Source organism: Carassius carassius, chromosome 29 (assembly GCF_963082965.1).
Source record: "Carassius carassius chromosome 29, fCarCar2.1, whole genome shotgun sequence".
NCBI lineage: Eukaryota > Metazoa > Chordata > Actinopteri > Cypriniformes > Cyprinidae > Carassius > Carassius carassius.
This window is the reverse complement of record NC_081783.1, coordinates 2,940,179-2,953,555: the sequence shown is the minus strand read 5'-3', so window position 1 is coordinate 2,953,555 and position 13,377 is coordinate 2,940,179. Positions and strand designations below refer to the sequence as shown.

Sequence of the window (13,377 nt, the reverse complement as noted above, 5' to 3'; positions counted from 1 at the left end):
CCCATAACTCAAGCTCATGCGACAGCTTGACTGCTTGACCTGCATGTTTTCAGGTTGCTTGTTGTTCATTTAAGACCACCATTGAGGACACTTATTTCATTACTGGGGTTCATGAGCAAAACAAGTGACGAATGTAGTCTGTTTTTACTAAGGACACCTTTTCTTTTAAGTTTAAGATATATACATACATATAGTACAGACCAAAAGTTTGGAAACATTACTATTTTTAATGTTTTTGAAAGAAGTTTCATCAAGCCTGCATTTATTTGATCAAAAATACAGAAAAAAACAGTAATATTGTGAAATATTATTACAACTTAAAATAATAGTTTTCTACTTGAATATACTTTTATTTAAATAATCATTTATTCCTGTGATGCAAAGCTGAATTTTCAGCATCATTACTCCAGCCTTCAGTGTCACATGTAACATCCAGTCTATCACATGATCATTTAGAAATCATTCTAATATTCTGATTTATTATGAGTGTTGGAAACAGTTCTGCTGTCTAATATATTTGATGAATAAAAGGTTAAAAGGAATTGCATTTATTCAAAATAAAATAAAAAATTCTAATATATATTCTAATAATATATTTTCTTTACTATCACTTTTTATCAATTTAACACATCCTTGCTGAATAAAAGTATTGATTTTATTTAAAAAGAAGAAAGAAAAAAAAATTATTGACCCCAAATTACTGACCAGCAGTGTATTTTAAATATATATATAATATTACATTTTTTTCTGTATTTTTGATCAGATAATACAGGCTTGATGAGCAGAAGAAACTTCTTTCAAAAACATTAAAAATAGTAATGTTTCCAAACTTTTGGTCTGTACTGTATATATATATATATATATATATATATATATATATATATATATATATAAAACAGTTTTTCGTTTAGCAGTCAATGGCTGATTGTTCAGTGGTAATTGAGTGTTTCTTGGAGAGTGACGGTGGAGGGGTGGCAGCATGGCCTGGCATGGGGGCGAGACTAACCGCTGCTCTGCCCTCAGATTACTGACAGCTGTCTGCTTTCCAGTCCGATAATTTCTTCCAGCATGTGATGGAAATCCAGCTAATGTGGACCGAGCTGCCCTCTTTCCCCAGCAGACTATATATCAGCATCTAAAACATGCTGTCTGCAAGTTTACCTGGACTTTTTCAGAGCTAAACAAGTCAATTAGGGTCATTAAAACTCTTTAGCTATTAACTTTTTCTCCACCATTGACCAAATTTTCATGTTTTCATGCAGGGGCACTGTTACATATCGCTGAAAAAGCATTGAACGTTCGAATCAAACAAAGGTGAAGAAGACGCAGAAACAAGCGATTGCATACTGTATGTGAGCAGATGTATGTGTAAAATAATGCAATAATCAAGTATTAAACAGCATATAAATCAAAACTGCCCAACATTAGTGAATTTAAATGTTGACCAAGGAAGTAGTTAAGGACTATGAACTTTTGGAGGTCTTGATTAACTTGATCGACTCCTTGTATGTTTTAATCATCATTCTGAATCCCATCCAAAGCTAAATAAAAAATGTAAAAATGTGATTTGTTCCAGCTTTTTGTTCAAAATGATTTTTTTTTTTTTTTTTTGGAAACATAAAACAAAATAAAAAAAACACAGTACATGAAGCTAAAATAAAAAATTTTAAGCAGAGGCCCTGTTCTTTCTTTTGACACATTTTATGTTCAGATATTAATACAAAATACAAAATGACAAAATATTTTTGGGGTCATATATGTTTTCTGAAAATCATCAAAAATGCTGGAGGTGGCTGGCAAAAAAATACAAATAAATAAATTCTGACAGAGAAAGAGAGTGGCTTAATTAGATTATTCTCATTATAATCAGTCAAGCTATATAATTTTATACAGTATTTCAATTGTTCTTTCTATCAATCAAGGGGGTCCATGGCCTCAATAAGTCGGAAGACCCCTGTTGTAGACAAACTTAAAACAGCTTAGGAGCTTTGCACTGAAGTGTGGAGTGACTTGGACACAAAGTGGCCTCAAAGTTTTCTGAATGTAACAGCCAAGCGAGACTGAGCCTTCGCAGCAGTGTTAAACTCACCTGCCTGCAGACAGTTTGCTGTGAAGCCACTTAATCACGTCCCAGCAGACCACCATCTGCCCATTTCTGCTCTTCAGTCACCCACCCACCCGCTGCCCGTCAATCTCACAGTCCACCACACAACGCCTGGGCATCTTGGTGCCATGCAAGCTTCATTTATCTGCAGATTTGGGTCTGGGAAGAGGCAACGTCCTTGACTATAAAGTAAACATGTCGGCAGAAAGTACTTTTCAACAGTCCGATTGTGTTGGATGAGAGCTCTTTGTTCTGGGGCAATTCATCATTCATTCACAGCTCCCTGTCAGAGATGAAACAATTGAGTTGGTGTTCAAAGGCACTGAGGGGTCATGGGGAGAATGCTTTGTTAAAGGAGGAAATCCCACAGTGATATATTAGAGAATTTGAGCATGTGGTCTATGGGGTCTTTTGATGCAACTGCAAACAGCCAGTCCTTCTCACAACCTGTAATGAACTAAGGAAAAAAGCACCAGCAAGTATGGGCAGTTTCTGTCGAAGTCCTTTCTCCTGTGCACACCAGTCACAACATTAGGTTTTGTTTGTTTTTTTTTCTCAAGAAACGTTAGGCTGAATGCATTTGTCTGAAGAGCTTGACAATTCACAGATGGATGCGTCACTCTCAGGAAACATTTGTATTTGTTTGTTAAGTGTGTGTTGCTAATGATGTATTACTCACTGTATAGATTTAAGCCACTTTAGTGCATAATACCGTTCTATAATATAACAGTCTTTATTTCTGTTGCAGTCTTCATCAATACCTGCCTTTGCTTTTCTATTGGTACTGTAAAGCTCAGTAGTTATGAGTTAAAATCCTAGTGAACTTAATAATAGCCTAATAATAATTGTCCAATGACTTGAACTGACACAAAGCCCTGGAAAATTTTATTCTGAAACATACTCAATCTAGGAAATTGCCCCAAAATATGTCTTGAAACAGAAATGTCACACGTTATTAATATTTTTTGTGCATTTATTATTATTGTTATTTTGTGTGTGTGTGTGTGTGTGTGTGTGTGTGTGTGTGTTTAATTAACTTAAGCACTGATCACAGACACTGATCAATACTAGAATGTTACATTATTTAAGCTAGACTAATTGAATTCAACTCGTGTAGAATTCCAAATTTACTATGATGCACAATAAACACATGCTAATTTATTGGTTTTCATCAACATTGGAAATTTTATTGTGCATGAATAAAAAAAAACACGTCATTTACATTTAGATTTGACCTTATTTAAAACATGAATATTTTGTGATCTTTAGTGAAATGAATATCAATCTTCATACTGTAAATTATATTATTGTGTTGCCTGAACATACTTGAAGAATTTAAATAGGCTTAATGTTTAATTTTGAACTCATTTATACAAAATAAGGTGAATATATCAGCTATTTATCGACTATCAGATGTAACATGAAAATAATGAATTAATGTGGTGCCTTAGGGTTACTTTAATGCTTTTCGTACTCTCTGCCAACAAGATCATTCCCTCTTTTGAAACTCGTTTGTTGCTTGACCTACATACTTTGCTGTATGGGCACAGCACAATTCAAAACAGACATATTTCAAGGCAGTGTGTACCTGTGTACCTGTGAGCTTTAAAATCCAAATATAGAAACTCATTCATACAATGCCAAGCAGACCCATCGATCAACATTAGGTGCTCATACGTCACCACAGCACCTGTCTGTTTCTACCCGCAGACAACAGGCTGATGATGAGTCCTAATGCCAGATTATTGCTTGCTGACAGAAAAACAGCTACCTTGTCTCTCATTAGCTCTATTCATTGTCTAATTCTGAGTGAAAGATGTGCATAAATCAGATGCTTAAAGGTGCTGTATGTAATTTTTTGACTAAAATACCTTAATATGTTTGCAGATATTTAGAAAACACGGGAAGTTTATTGTTTCTGCAAAAAAACAATGCTACAACCAGTTATTCTACTTTTAAATGTGTGTTCTGTGTCAGAATGTCTGTTTTTGTTTGGGTGTGACTCAATCCACTGCAAGTTTAGCCAATAATATTTCCAAACCTCGGGTTGCCAGTTGGTGGAAAACACAGTGTATTTGCATGTGTCAGTGATTGCAGATCCTACTTTTTAGATCCATCTAAAAAGCTATATAAAAGCAGAGGACTATTAAAATGGAGATAAATCAAGTCTTCGCCTTCCATTTTTAATTGCGCTCGTTCCTGTTGCGTATACTCAATATGGCAACTTGTGTGAGAATTTATTGAAGCTTCCCTGGGCGCCGCCATTGATTAGCAGACCCCCACCTGCTGTTAGCATTCCATTGACTCCCATTCATTTTGGCATCACTTTGACAGCAAATAACTTTACATCTGAGGCGTTTAAAAACTCCATTTGTCCATCAATTATTTCTAAAGAAACACGAAAATTCATCAAAAAGGCCCCATTACCTAGTATCTTACGTTATGGCCCCATAGAAGCAGTTTTTGTAAAAAAATAGGCTAACGATTGCATCATAACCAGTGACTCTCTGTCACACAGTAGAGAAATTACCGTATGGACAGGAGGAAAAGCTCCCAGCCAATCTTTTACTTACAAAATTATTCAACAACGTCTGCAAGATGTGGTGGGTGATTCAGATTTCTCTTGGCACAGCGATTAGAAGACTTACAGGTTGCTCACGTGACATCTACATCATCAAGCTCAGTTTGAGCCTGCGCAGTACGCTCGACCCCCAGGAAGTGCATGCTTCTAACTGACTTCACTTGTCTCCTTGGTTCGCTGTGTCCATATCTTTTACTGTCTATGGTTTCGAGAGCAGCCGGCTGACTCAGCCGCCGCAGTTTCTCTAGAGCGACTGCAGAGGTGACGAAACAGCTGTTTCACGATTGGCCAGATTCACCGCATGACAACGATTACGTGTTTTGGGTTATTCAAACTTTTTCAGTTCCAATAATCTGTTTTTAGAATGCTAAAAGCTTTTTTAGTGTAAGCGTACTTTTTTATTGAGTCACATTTATCATGACACTGATAAAAGCATATATATCCCCACGTTATTAGTTTTTAAATAGTATATGATTATGTTGAAAAGATGGCGCTGTATTAAGCAGTAAATAAAAAGTGTTTCTGTTGCTCATGAAAATGTTTCTGAAACGTCTGTGTATTTGACAAATATTGTATTTAATTCACTTAATCTGTGAAAAAGTATGCAAACACCGCTTAAGTGTCACTAACGGGAGCAGAAAGTGTCCGGCTTGACGGCTCCGTTTTCAATCCCACTCCCGATTGCAAGGGGCTACTCTCGGCGATCGCTATCTGTAGCCGTGCCTCAGGTTGGATGCACCTACGGTGTTAAAGTCATGGAGTGTCACATGACTCACGGCATAAAGCATCCAGCCGTAATTACAGGAGTTCTGGTCCTCGATTATGTCTTAATGACAAACCGCACGGTGGAGATCTGTCCCATTCCCATCAATATCTCCACAGTTCACCACTCATGGGCATCAGCAGGCAATTCTTGAGGATTTTATGACTTTTGACTATAATTGAAGTTCTTATATTGCTGCCACGGTCCCTCCCCATCATACCTCTCCCTGTCATCATCCTCTTCTCAGTCTCTTTTCATTCATCATGCATTGTTTTTTCCAGCTGCCTTGTCCAAAGGATTTAGCCTAGGTCTTTTGTCTTGGACATGTTGTACAGAACAGTGTGAGAACTCGTTTTTCTGCTTAGAAATGAAGTTCAGAAACATGTTTATGTAGGGAAAAGGTGTCTAGTTTCCTCTAATGAGGGTTCTTCAACCCTTTGTGACCCTTTACTGGTATTTTCATCTCAACTGAGCCGTGGGGTGCTGGCTGTCAGCGTGAGGACGAGATCTGATGCTATGTGAGAGTCAGGCAATAGGTACGACCCTTCCTCAAGGACACAATGCCCTCTCTTTGTGCATGACCTCTAGGTACATGCCCTTTCGCTGATTATCTGTTAGCCCTTGTCGTCTCGCTGATTGATCCTCTAATCCTTCAGCTGGCCGTCTGCCTTCCATCCATCTGCTCTTACAGAGTGAGGAAAGAGGCTGTCACGGCTCATTGTAGGGAAATAAATGGCATTTTTCGCAGTGGAGAAGCAGAATTGCTCTCACACTTACTTGATTATCACTTTCACTGGAAGCTAAACTTTTTAAGTTCAGGCACTTTTCTTCAGGACACATCACAATATTGAGCATCCCTGTTGAAAAAAACAGCTTATGCTGGTTACGTATGTTTTGAAGCATGGCTGCTGGTTTGAGAAAAAAATAATTTAATAATAATAATAATAATAAGATGATCATGTGCTGGTCCTAACCTGGTCCTGGGCAGGAGATAGTTGCTAAGGACCGGCTCATGACCAACTTAAACCAGCTCAAAACAGCAGCTTCAAGACTTCAAGACCTAACCATCGTATGCTGTTTTTTTCAACAGGGACAGTATTATGTGACCAAGAAAATGATTAAACTGCGTTTTTTTTTTGTTGTTGTATGCATTATGCTTTTATGCTTTTTCACTTTTTCAGCTTTAGTATAGTGTGTAGTATTGCTGTTTGAGTATAAAACAGATAACAAAAAAAGATAACAAAAGTTACAAAACTCAAAGTCCATTCTTAAAGGATATTTTCTTTAACAGAAAACACATTTCAAGAAGCTTGTTTATATAGTATAGCACACTTCTTCCGGATATTATGATTTCACAGTAGCTGTGTTTCCATCACCCTTCAAATTGCACAAATAGGAACTGCGAATCGAAAATACACCTAAGGAAACACAATTTCGCAAAAACGCCTATACGTATATATCAAAAGTGGTTTACTCTCAGAAAGTGTTTTTTCAGGCAATTTTAAAAAAGGAATATTTTGATGAACTGCATTTTTTTTTCACATTTACAGGTCACATAGCATTTGTAAAAATCAAATGATAATTTTTTAGTAAAATGTAAAAGGGGCATTATTGCTTGGATAACCCCTTATTACCACTGCATTACGGCTCCGACACAGCCACCAGAACTGATCGTGGTCACTATAGTCAATATTTATGTTTATACCAGCCGTGCCACAGCACGTTTCAGAAGCTACTTTTATCTAAAGGTTAACGCCTATGTCTCTAATGTATTTGGTCTTGGAGAAATAGATCTGCTACGCTGCTGCTGTTAGTTATTGTTGTAGTTGTAGATTATTGCTGCTGCTGCTGCAAGGATGTACAAGAGGTTGCTACGACCATTGCATACGACGTTAAGTCAATGTCAATGTCAATGTCACCTTTATTTATATAGCGCTTTAAACAAAATACATTGCGTCAAAGCAACTGAACAACATTCATTAGGAAAACAGTGTCAATAATGCAAAAATGATAGTTAAAGGCAGTTCATCATTGGATTCATTTATGTCATCTCTGTTCAGTTAAATAGTGTCTGTGCATTTATTTGCAATCAAGTCAACGATATCGCTGTAGATGAAGTGTCCCCAACTAAGCAAGCCAGAGGCGACAGCGGCAAGGAGCCGAAACTCCATCGGTGACAGAATGGAGAAAAAAACCTTGGGAGAAACCAGGCTCAGTTGGGGGGCCAGTTCTCCTCTGACCGGACGAAACCAGTAGTTCAATTCCAGGCTGCAGCAAAGTCAGATTGTGCAGAAGAATCATCTGTTTCCTGTGGTCTTGTCCTGGTGTTCCTCTGAGACAAGGTCTTTACAGGGGATCTGTATCTGGGGCTCTAGTTGTCCTGGTCTCCGCTGTCTTTCAGGGATGTAGAGGTCCTTTCTAGGTGCTGATCCACCATCTGGTCTGAATACGTACTGGATCCGGGTGACTGCAGTGACCCTCTGATCTGGACACAGACTGGATCTGGTGGCCACGGTGACCTCGGAACAAGAGAGAAACAGACCAATATTAGCGTAGATGCCATTCTTCTAATGATGTAGCAAGTACATAGGTTGTTATGGGAAGTGTTTCCGGTTCCGGTTTATCTAATTAATGCAGCCTAAAAATCCTTTAATGGATTTGGATTTTAAAAGCATATAAGTATGTTATGTGTATGCCAGGTTAAAGAGATGGGTCTTTAATCTAGATTTAAACTGCAAGAGTGTGTCTGCCTCCCGAACAATGTTAGGTAGGTTATTCCAGAGTTTGGGCGCCAAATAGGAAAAGGATCTGCCGCCTGCAGTTGATTTTGATATTCTAGGTATTATCAAATTGCCTGAGTTTTGAGAACGTAGCGGACGTAGAGGATTATAATGTAAAAGGAGCTCATTCAAATACTGAGGTGCTAAACCATTCAGGGCTTTATAAGTAATAAGCAATATTTTAAAATCTATGCGATGCTTGATAGGGAGCCAGTGCAGTGTTGACAGGACCGGGCTAATATGGTCATACTTCCTGGTTCTAGTAAGAACTCTTGCTGCTGCATTTTGGACTAGCTGTAGTTTGTTTACTAAGCGTGCAGAACAACCACCCAATAAAGCATTACAACAATCTAACCTTGAGGTCATAAATGCATACGACGTTAAGTGCTGTGAGTATTTAAGACATACTGCTGCTGCACAAATAAGCCGTAGCAGATCTACACAGGTGGAGCTGGGGAAGGTGAAGGGTTTTAGAGGAACTCTGAAAGTGCGCTGAAAAATGCTCATGTGGATACTAACCAGCCATTTATATGAAAAGCACCAAGCTCATTGGCTGCATATGCAACATGAACCAATCAATTTGTGCCAAGTCATTTAACACTGTGAATATCATCAGTTACATTAAGAACCGATCAGCAAGCACCATCTAGAGTTTCATAAAAGAACTTGGCATTTATAAAATATTGTGAAAGATTTGCACATAGAAATTCAGTTAGTAACACTTATTTAAATAATTCCTGCCAATGGAATATGCAAAAAAGAGGGGGACTGGGCCTGGTTGAAAAAAATCATGCTAATGTTTATATTGATGCCAACCCTAAAACTACATACATAAACTTTAATTTTCTTTAAAGCTGCTTTGCAATGATTTGTATCATGAAAAGCTCTATTCAAATAACCTTGAATTTAATTGAATTATTTTACAGGTGAGCAGATGCAACTTGTGCACTGTTAGCAATTGATGTAATTTTACAGTACATTTTACAACAATACACTGTATTCATGGTTTTTATTGTAAATGCAAATGCATGATGGGAAAATGATGGACAGTCCTGTAATATTATTGTAACTACACTGTAGAAGCATTGTTTTACAGACACCACAAAGCATTGTGGGATAGCATTAAAACTGGTACCTTCATATTCTTTCTAACATAAAAAAAGTTTAGTTTCCATATTAGAATAATGTTATTTTAAGGTTAGTAAAATGTTCCTGCAACATTCTCTGAGTCATTCAAACACCTGATTTGAACAAGCAAGAAAGAAAGAGAAATAAGAACAAACTACAACTTTCTTCAGCCACAACTCCACATACAGCATTACCAGCTTCACTTATAGTAATACTAACCAGAATGATTTTATTTCTGTCATGCATCTACAGAAGTTATTATTGAGAATTCACAGAGGTTAAGATGTTGATGTCTTATTGAAAATGTTTTTTTGAGATCACCATCATAGAGATCAGGGTTTGCTTCAGTTGTGCTCTTGCTCCTCAACTTTTGCTGTTTTCTGCAGCAGTTGCAGTTGTTTTCAGAAAATATTTTTGCATATATTAAGCAGATCAACAAGTCTGTTTTAATAGCAACCTACTGACTGCACTAAAATGGTTTAAGTGACCCAACTGATATAAAAATAAATAGTTTGAAACACTGTTTTGGTTTGTACACGGATGTTTAACAGTGTATAAATATTGTCTTTGCTAACTTTTTTGTTTAAAACATGTTTTAGGTTAATTATACACTCACAAACATCAACATTAGGCATATGAAACACATCAATGGTGACATGTTTCATGCCAGCATACAAAACATGTCCATGGCTCCCAGCATGCATTGCTGCAATTTTGTTTTTCGGGATTGTCACCACTGTTGAGGATTGTACAACAAAAATAAAAAATACAACATTTTATTGTATTAATGCTACTGTAATCACAGCAACACTGCTGTATAAACACAGAATTTTATTGTATTAAATCAACAGTATATTTCATGTATATTACTCGCTGTAAATTCACGGCAATTAGTTGCCAGGAGTTTCCTGTAAAAATACAATACATTTTTAACAGTGTGGTTATGGTAAGGGGCGTGTCATTTCCAGAACATGGACTAAGCGGATCACCAATCACAACACACTAGGACAGCTAACCAATCAGAGCATGTTTCATGTTTTGGAAGGAGGGGCTTCACTGAAACAGGAACTAACCAAGTCATTTGAAACAGACTGGGAAGAGAGGTGCAGCAATAATGCAAAATATGTGAAAAATAATGAATTTTTGAAACTATCAATCATGAAAACCTACACACCAAAAACCAAATCAGGAATTTAAAATGAACTGTTTCGATGCTAATACCGTTTATTTGGCATTGGGTAGATCTAGAGAAAATGATTCCATCACTGTTACATGTAGAGTCATGTTCTGCACTATGTGTTTTGTGCTTGTTATGAATGAAGGTTTTGAGGTTTCGAATCTCTTCCCAGGTTTTACTTGTAAATAAACATCCTTGATTGTGATTCAGTAAGTCTTTTTGGGCTGCCATTTAGTGTAGTTTCTATGCCAAGCGTTAACCGATACAACCACAAAACAACTTGACAGTTTGAACATCTGAGACACAGGGCTCTGCTCAGTTTGATTTGTTGGCCTGCTCTCACTTTTTCTCTCAGGAACTTGGCATAGAGAAGAGACCTGTTTTAAAACAGGAGGAAAATGTGCTCTTTGTGTTTGTTCTGATTCGAGCAGGTGACATAAAGGTGATATTGTTTTATGTGCATTTACATTTAATAACCATGACACACTGTTCTTATCGATTACAAATCATAGCAAATAATGTATCGCAAATGACATATAGCCGAACATTATGAAGTCTAAGCTGTCATATCTTATAGGATGGTTGCCTGGTATCTAGTCAAAGCTAAAATACAGTTATAAATGTCATGATTTATATGGAAAATCTTTGAAAATGAAGCGTTTTGATGAAACCATGTTAAACTTAATATCCTTTTAAACCTATAAATATATATAACTGACAAAACAAGACTTGTCATTCTGCCCTTGGGATCCCTGCATCATAACCAGCTTTCCAAGATAATTTTTTTGGGAGGTGTCAATGGAAAATTCCAGCCAGTAACTGATTTATATAACCTATATATGATGCAAGCGTGAAATGTGTTTGTCTGCCCGGCCTTTAAAGTCCTTTAAAGGGAGACTTCACCCCAAAATGAATATTTTGTCATTATTTAAGCACCCACATGTTATTACAAATCTGTATGACTTTCTTTTTTTCTATAGACCATATTTTGAAGAATGTCTTGGATTTTCTCTCCATACAAAGAAAGTCAAACAACATTTAACATGATGGGGGGTGCATGATTGACTGAATTGGCATTTTGGAGCCAACTATCCTTTAATTTCTTTGTATGTTTACATAAATTCTGGCAAGTTGTTTATGACCTGTATACACACCTGAGGGTTTTTCCTCATAAATAATTAGCTTGATGCTTGTAGGCAAATGGGTGGATTATCTTTGAACATGGGAATGTCATTGTTGGTTAAAGGAATTTAATTATGTATTTCAAGTAACTTTAGTCTAATTCTAGATTTTGCTGAAAATGAATAACAACTAAGTAACCACAAATATTAATTATAAGTTGTAAAAGCATGTATTGTACCTGGCGCCAAATTTGACGCTTGTAAACAAAAAACACACCCAAACAGAGAAACAACATTTGTGCTGACCGTTTGATTTCTGTGACTCTTTTTGTAGGCCTACTCTTTAATTGTCTCTCAATTAATATCATATTAATATATTTTTTTTTTTTTGGTTAAGTATTTATTTCTGTAGCTGTGCAAGAAAAAAACTATTTATTTTATATAATTTGATTTGTATTATCTATATTGTGTTCCAAGCACTCATTAAAATCCTCACAATTATAGGCTTAAAAGAAAGAAAGTCCTGCTTTCACAACAGGTGTTGAAAGGAACGAGGCCATGTGCATGTTTGCGTGAGTATCTTTGTGCCGTAGCTGGATTTGGAGGTGCACCGCGATCCCACATTGCCATAGCCATCTGGCCTTGCCACTGAAACCCACTCCAGTGCATTTATCAGGCAAGCACAAAGCACCTAATAAACTCCATACAATGGGATAATTAGCCAAGCGAGAACTCCAAATGAGAGCAGATTAATGTTAAAGAACTTGCATTGGTGGTACAGACGCAGCAGGAGCGGGCTGGTTGTCAGGACATTGGCCGCGGCGGGGGCAGGAATGCTGCTGGCATGGAGGAAGGCAGAGTGCATGCGCAATTGCTTTAGCAGACGGGGGCTGCACAGCGGGTCGCCTGTTAGTTTTGATGTATATACGTTCACTTCTTACTTCTTCAGCGTTTTACATCAGCACACAGGTCCCGTCGTATCCAGAGTGCTGTCTGTGATAGATGCCATCTGTCTTGCACATGCTGTCTTATTCTCATATCCGCAAGGATTTCCATCAGAATCGTCCTTGTTTACTCTGTTAAAACTCAAGAGTACGAAAAAAATATTTTCCCCTCTCCATCCATTCTTCACCCTGACCTCTTTCTCCCCTGACAGATGGTTTTTATTTGGGGGGTATTTATCAGGGTGTAAATGTATTAATGAGTTTTCCATGTCCATTGCTTCAGGCTTTGATGAGTTGCCTCATCCTTACAAAAGAGAGCTGTGCTTTGGTCCAGCAATGCATTACTCACTGTATTTTATACCATTGCTGATACAATGGCTGTTTTGGTTTCTGTGGAAAGTTAGACTCTGGTGTGGTTCTGGTAGAGATTGAGGTTATGAGGAATTGCTGATAAAAACAGCTGTTTAAGATTAACATCAGCTGTCCTTCAAACTCTGCTTATCTACTCTTTGAAATCTGAAATGATTCAAAGAAGGCAAAAACAACCGATGAACAAAATTACATAAATGTTATTAGACAGAAAAAAGTGCAATCGCTACTGGTGTTCCTAGTTTGGATCCTGTCTTGAGGACATTTCCCAATTCTAACAACTCTCCTATATTCAGTAATACTTTTTACTGTACACTGATCACGTGATTGCACATGTTTTTTTAACGATCTAAAGTCAAATGCTTAAATGGCTGACATGAGTTTTGCATACAAATATAAATTGCCAACAT

The 13,377-nt window shown here is 37.2% G+C and overlaps 1 long non-coding RNA gene across 1 annotated transcript in view; it reads left to right on the top strand.

Annotated features, from left to right (window-relative positions):
* The first annotated feature begins 378 nt into the window (after window positions 1–378).
* LOC132110061 (uncharacterized) overlaps window positions 379–13,377 on the top strand; it is a 141,701-nt gene continuing 128,702 nt past the window's right edge. Inside the window, exon 1 of the long non-coding RNA XR_009424579.1 lies at window positions 379–435. This is a non-coding gene — a long non-coding RNA (uncharacterized LOC132110061). The remainder of the gene's footprint in view (window positions 436–13,377) is intronic.